Source organism: Engystomops pustulosus, chromosome 8, assembly GCF_040894005.1.
Source record: "Engystomops pustulosus chromosome 8, aEngPut4.maternal, whole genome shotgun sequence".
In the NCBI taxonomy this organism is placed as follows: domain Eukaryota; kingdom Metazoa; phylum Chordata; class Amphibia; order Anura; family Leptodactylidae; genus Engystomops; species Engystomops pustulosus.
The window spans coordinates 39,876,669-39,883,358 of NC_092418.1; the positions used below are offsets into that span (position 1 = coordinate 39,876,669).

General features: G+C 43.3%; 1 long non-coding RNA gene across 1 annotated transcript; it reads right to left on the bottom strand.

Annotated features, from left to right (window-relative positions):
• Positions 1-1,119: 1,119 nt before the first annotated feature.
• On the bottom strand, positions 1,120-2,687 carry LOC140076067 (uncharacterized). Its single transcript, XR_011849520.1, has 3 exons — positions 2,500-2,687; positions 1,885-1,999; positions 1,120-1,701 (listed from the first exon to the last, which is right to left on the bottom strand). It is a non-coding gene; the product is annotated as an uncharacterized lncRNA (long non-coding RNA).
• Positions 2,688-6,690: the final 4,003 nt, after the last annotated feature.

Sequence of the window (6,690 nt, forward strand, 5' to 3'; positions counted from 1 at the left end):
TTTTGATAACTTTTTATACGGGGAGCGGCGATCCCAGGTAAGATGGCGGCGCCCATGCGCCGCTATCTTTTTAAAGGGCTGCCGGCAGCTTTGCCGGCAGCCATTGCTGTGATAACACCCGCGATCGGTGCTAGCACCGATCGCGGGTGTTAACGGTAAGCCTTTGCTGCAATATGCAGCAAAGACTTACCGGCTTTGGAGAGGGCTCAGCCCGTGAGCCCTCTCCATGCAGCACGACCCGACCGCCGCCGTGAATACATGGCGGGCGGTCACAAACTGGTTGAGGATGTAGCCAGTTTATAGCTTAAGGCTCAGCCCCATTTTTTGGATTCTGACTTGCGTCGCTATATGGGATTATAAGTTTTGAACACTGTTACTTATCAAAGCGATTATGTAACAGTTTTTTCCTCACATGTTGTACTTTATTTAAGTGGTAAATTTTGGCTCATAAGTTCGGAGTTTATTTACAAAAAAAAATAAAAAATTAGCTATTTTCGAAAATCGAAATCATTTTTTTTCAGGCAGATAGTTTAACCACCTGAATTAGTAGCTGAATAACATTTCCCATATGTCTACTTTATATTTTCATCATTTTTGAAATGTCCGGATATTTTATTTTGATGTCAAACGGCTTATAAATCGAATATCGGTTTTCCGTATTTTAAGAATTGACTATATTGGGGATAATTTACTGTTTTGAATGAAATTTAAAATATTTAACATTTGATAACTTCCTATATATCAACCCATTTTCATATCTGCACCCCTCAAACTATCAGATACTGTGTATATGCCAAAAAGAATATTCTTATTAAAGAGGTTATGCCATGACACAGCACAGCAGGATTCCAGTAAACATGACATGTGTCCATTTTATTCCCTCTAATAAAGCCCTATCAGTCTATTCCCTGTACTTTTCACCATTGTGAGTAAGAAAACAAATGTTTACATAATCTCAATTATCAGAAGTTTCTTAGGTAAAACTGTTCTAATTGCCCATGGAGACCAATCAGAGCTCAGCTTTAATTTTATAAATAGCTGTAGTAAAATGAAAGCTGAGCACTGATTGGTTGCCCTGGGCAACTAGAACAGTTCTGCTCCTCTGATTAATCTCCTCCAATAAGCTTTACCTCAGAAAATATATTGGATATGGCTCTCAGTTATAAATACTGGGGCACATTTACTTACCCAGTCCAGAGGCGATCCCACGGCGCGTTGTCCGACGAGGATTCGGGTCTGCCGGGATTCACTAAGGTCGTGCGCTCGATATCCAGCAGGTGTCGCTGCTGCACCGAGGTCCGCCGGAGTTCACCTTCTTCTTCCTGGTGCATGTGAGTGTGTGTCTTGCGACACAAATCGTTTTTTAAATTCTGTTGTTTTTCCGAATCCGTCGGGTTGTCCGACGGCCACAGCCCCCGATTTCTGTCATGTGAAAGGTTGGGAGGTATGTTCATATTGCTATGTTGCTCGTAATCATTCATTAAGGTCACCAATTGGCAGTAGGTGATCTGTGGTGAAGAACTTGTAGCAAGGTCAGAAACGTAGCCAAGGGTCGTCAACAGAAGAGCAGTCAGGATGAGATAAGCCAAAGGATGAAGAGAAATCGTAGTCAGGACGGTCCGGGGGTCAAAAAGCCGAGGGTCAATGCAGAAGATCAGGATCTAGACATACTGAAACTTGTCTGGAGGCTCAGTGCACAGGCTGTAATACACAAAATGTAATCATTACAATATTTATATATGAAAACAAGACGGCAAAAGTTATATCTAATGTTGAATCTCTATAGACATAAATCTGTCTTGTCTCAGATCTTTATTAATGACCTGGACTCCAGGAGGGAATCTTTTTCTAATCTCTAGAAGTGTAAAGAAAAATACTACATACCTGCAAACGCACAGCAACGCCACACAGACGATGATAACTGGGAGTCCGTAGATGACACTTCTAGGTAACTCAGTAAAATGTTCTTTCAGCTCCTCAATATAAGATCTTCGATGTCCTAAAAGAGACAGGGCTTATGTTACTAAAACTGGTTTTCATTAAGAAAGGAAATCTGCTTGGCCGTTATATGTCATCTATAGGCATCAATGTAGAGGACAGTCTGACACAACCTAGTGAGGACATTCATGAGTGAGATGTGATGCTCCTTGTGTGACCACTGTAAATGTATTGTAAAACATGTGATAAGTGACAGGCTTCAGGGGTAGATACACGGCACAGGTGAGCTCCTGCTGTAGGTGGTAGGTTCTACATGCGGATGACATCTGCTCAGATCTTATCCACTATGTAGATTACTACACATTAGCTGCTGCCATTATTGCCTGTTTTGCCCATAATAAAGGCCTCAGATAATAAGTCTTTATTTGTATAGAGCTTCTATATTGTGTTACACCTTACAAATCATGGGGTACACATACTGACAAAATTAAGTATTTAAGGGTTAAAATATAGTAATCAAATATATAATCACAATTATAAATACACATGGTGGACACTTACTCACTAAATCCTGATCCTTGCTTGGGTCTAATCCATGGAGGGCGATGGTGCCGCCTTTTCCCTCCTCCATTAATGATGGCAGGGGGGTTGGGCGACAGACAACACAAGACACACACAACAAAAACAACAAAAAAACATACATTTTGCACAGAAATAACAGCTAAAAAATCGCACGTAGTGATCTCTCCTCTCACAAACCACAATCACAACTGCAGCTTCTGAACCACTGACTATATGGCTAGAACTCGATGATGTCACAATTGTCACTATGACATACAGCACACATACAGCGTATACTGTGTTGCAGCAAAGAATGAAACACATTATACAATAAATTAAGATTCACACTTTATTGAACAAGTTACACACATTACAGTCATATACACAATAGTTACAATGGCGCACATATACATACGGCGTAAACTGTGTCACAGCTCAGAGTGAAACACAATATGCAATAAATTAAGATTCACAAGGAGCATGTACAGCACACAGGATTTCAATGGGTCCCAGGGGGCGCTGCTGCTGAAGGTGGTGAGCTCCTGAAGGGGGCCCTCACTGGTCACAGGACGGGGACCATCAAGTTAAGCATAGCCTGACCTGCTCTCACTGTGTCCTTGCAGTAAAGATATAGGGGCACATTTACTTACAGGGTCACCGGAGTTCACTGAAAGTGCATTGCCCGTGTATAATGCTGCGTGTGGCTAATCACTAAAAATGTGCGGCTGAAATCATGAATAAGTTGCCAGTTCACCATCGACCCAATTCAAAAGTTAAATAGTGCGCTCAGTCTGTATCAGTCGGACCATTCGACAAAACACCCCCTAATTTGTGTCACATGGAAGCCAGTGCAGCAGAGCCACAAAAAGGGTTGCATGTGCCACAATCCCAGCGCACACACTTATTAAATACCTGTGCAAGCTCAAATGGAACACAGTCCAAAAAAAGTGCGCAGCGCGACCCTCTGTAAATGAGCCCCATAGTATTCTGCTTCAGCAGCGTTGCCGCCGCATCATAAGAAGCAGGTATTATACAAAATCCCATGTTCCCCAAGGCTCGATTGTGGAATACAGTGGGCCACTGGACTGGACTGTAGAATACCACCTCCCACCTCACTAGAATACTAGGCCCAACTCACTGACTAGCTGTCTGCTTGTACACTGTAATGTAACCTGATTAAGGCATATCAGCAGTCCAGGGAAAGGATGGGGGGGGTCTCTGGATACCTTGCCCTGATGGAGAAGTAGCAGCGGTCCAGGAGGGAGTGTTGAGACCTGGAACTTAGTAGCGCTTACCTCACTAAGCAGATTAGTAAAGGTCCCGTAGGTTGTGGGCTCTTTAAGAAGGGGCTTATTCACAGTTTCTGAATAAAGGTTTTCTTGATGGCTTTTTAATGCCAGAGAGCCCCATGTTGTGTTTGAGGGGCTTCTCTTGGTCTGTAGGCTGCTTGGAATGTCCTAGGAACCAGCAGAGCCTAGTAGGCCGCACTTGTGTAAGGCCTTTCCGGGCCCTGTGAGTCACTTGCCTGGGTCCCGGATGTTTCTTTAGAGGGATCTAAAGTCGACAAAGAAGAAGGCGTCACTCCGGCTGGCAGGTGGAGTGTGCTCGTCGGGCCGATGAGTAACTTGATGCTGGGGATCCGGCTTGGTAATAGGCCTCAGCTGGATGGGGTTAAATTGGGCTTCCCAAAGTTCCCTGAATGGTCTGGCAAACCTTTGGGTGGTTCCTCAGGCCTCCTTATTCTTTATTAAAGGGCTTTGAGGATGATGGAGAGCCAGTGATGATGCTGTCCTTGGGGGGGCTCGATGACGGCAACAAAATCCTGGAGTGCCTGTTATGTATGTTACCCTTGGCACCTGTAGATCACAATCGTGATAATAAGCTGGGGTTTTGGGGCACACATGGGTGTAGATGGCTATGGTTTGCCCTCATAATACTGAAACTCCTCACTAGTGTGTCCTACTCTGCCAGCAGATGGCCACGCTCCAACCTTTTGATCACTTTTTATATGATGCAAAATTGCAAAAAAGTGTTGATTCTGACATTTGGGCACTATTTCCCATTATGGGGTTCACCACTGTGAATAACCGTTTAAAAATTTTAAAAGATCAGCGTTTTAGAATGCGGCAAAACCTAATATGTTTGTGATTTTACCGTATATACTCGAGTATAAGCCAACCTGAGTATAGGCCAAGGAACCTAATTTTACCACTACGAAAATCGCCACGTCTGTTTGCACGTACAATAATTTTTATGGATTTTAACATTTGCAACAAATAAAAATATGAAGCTTTTAAGGACTGGATGGTTTTTGTGCTTCTATAGTGCAGTTACTCTACCTGCAAATAAATGTGATTTCCAGGACTGCAAACAAAGGACCCATGTGTCATCGGTTTGATAGAACGCTAACATGCTGAGTACAATAAAAAGATCGAGCAATAGAACCTGCTATTAGATTTGCAACTTAAACAGTTGGCTCTCACACATGGATGTGGAGCTTGAACCCTTAGAAATTAATATGTCTGTGTAAAATCTGTTGAATCAATGGATAGCACACAAACTAAAACAACATTCGTGTGCACGTATTATGGTAGCTATGGAAAGTATTCGGACCCCTTTAAAATTTTCAATCTGTTTTATTGCTAATGCAACATCCTCCACCGGGGCCTAGCCATTTATTGGTGGCCTGGAGGCAACCGGGGCCCAGAATACCGGATTGGCTGGCTATTGCTGCCTTGGGCATGCTGTGATCACAGTGCTTGGTATGGGGACCAGAGGGCTGACCTACTGCCTAAGAGGTCTCCTGCAGGTGGTGTGTGCAAGTAATATGGAGGGAGAGGCTTATGAGATGGTTTCTCCCTGGGGCAACCCCTTAGGTGTCTGTAGGATGAGTTTCTGGGTGAAGGATGGGGGAGCCTGTGTTGGTAAGAAGCCTGTATCCAGGGTTTAGATGGAGACAATGTTGTACAAATTAATTTACAGTTCTTTATTGAACAGCAGGCAAACGGCCATAAACGGGTAACAGCAGATTCTTTATGCTGGAATGGTCATGGAGAGTTGGTCCGCAGGAAAGAAGCACACAGCCTGATAGTAAAATGGCAGGGATGTTGCAGTACCAATTGGTAAGATCAAAACAGTTCTTTTTTTGCTCTTTAATTTACACTCTGCACCCCATTAGCTTATTTATTAAGAAAGAAAAACTTAAATATCACATGGTCATAAGTATTCAGCCCCTTTGCTCAGTGTTTAGTAAAAGCAGCTTTGAGCTAGTACAGCCAGGAGTCTTCTTGGGAATGATTCAAGTTTTTCACACTTGGTTTGGGGATCCTCTGCCTCTTCCTTGCAGATCCTCTCCAGGTCCCGCAGGTTGGATAGTGAATGTTAGTGAAAGCCATTTTCAAGTCTCTCCAGAGATTAATTGGGTTTAGGTCAGGGCTCTGGCTGGGCCAGTAAGGAATGGTCACTGCCTCTGCTGTGTTATTTTAGCTTTGTGCTTAGGGTCATTGTCTTGTTGCAACCTCGGCCCAGTCTGAGGTCCAGAGCACTCTGGAAGAGGTTTTCATCCAGGATATCTCTGTACTTGGCCACATTCATCTTTCGTTTTTGCCACCACCATGTGTCACTGTTGGGATTGTATTTGGCAGGTGATGAGCAGTTCCTGGTTTTTTCCACACATATCTCTTAGAATTAACACCAAAAAGTTCAATCATCATCTCATCAGACCAGAGAATCTTATTTCTCATAGTCAGGGAGTCATTCATGTGCTTTTTTGCAAACCTTATGCGCCTTTTATATGTCTTGCACTGAGGAGAAGCTTCTCGCGGCACACTCTGCCATAAAGCCCTGACTGGTGGAGGCTGCAGTGATAGTTAACTTTGTGGAACTTTCTCCCTTCTGCAACTCTGGAGCTCAGCCACAGTGATCTTGGGATTCTTGGGGTTTCTTGTTTAGTAAATTTGCTAAAATATCCACATTTCTGTTCTTTTCTGTCAAGATGGGATGCAGAGTGTACAATAATGAGTGAAAAAAACCCCATTTTTTGACCTTACCAATTGGCTGCAATGAATCAAGGAGCGAAAAATTTAAAGGGGTCTGAATGCTTTTGCCTATGACCGTATAAAGTGGTCATGTGCTATCCATTTTTATTATGTGCACAAGGCCATATTACTTTCTATGGGTTAATGCCCAGGG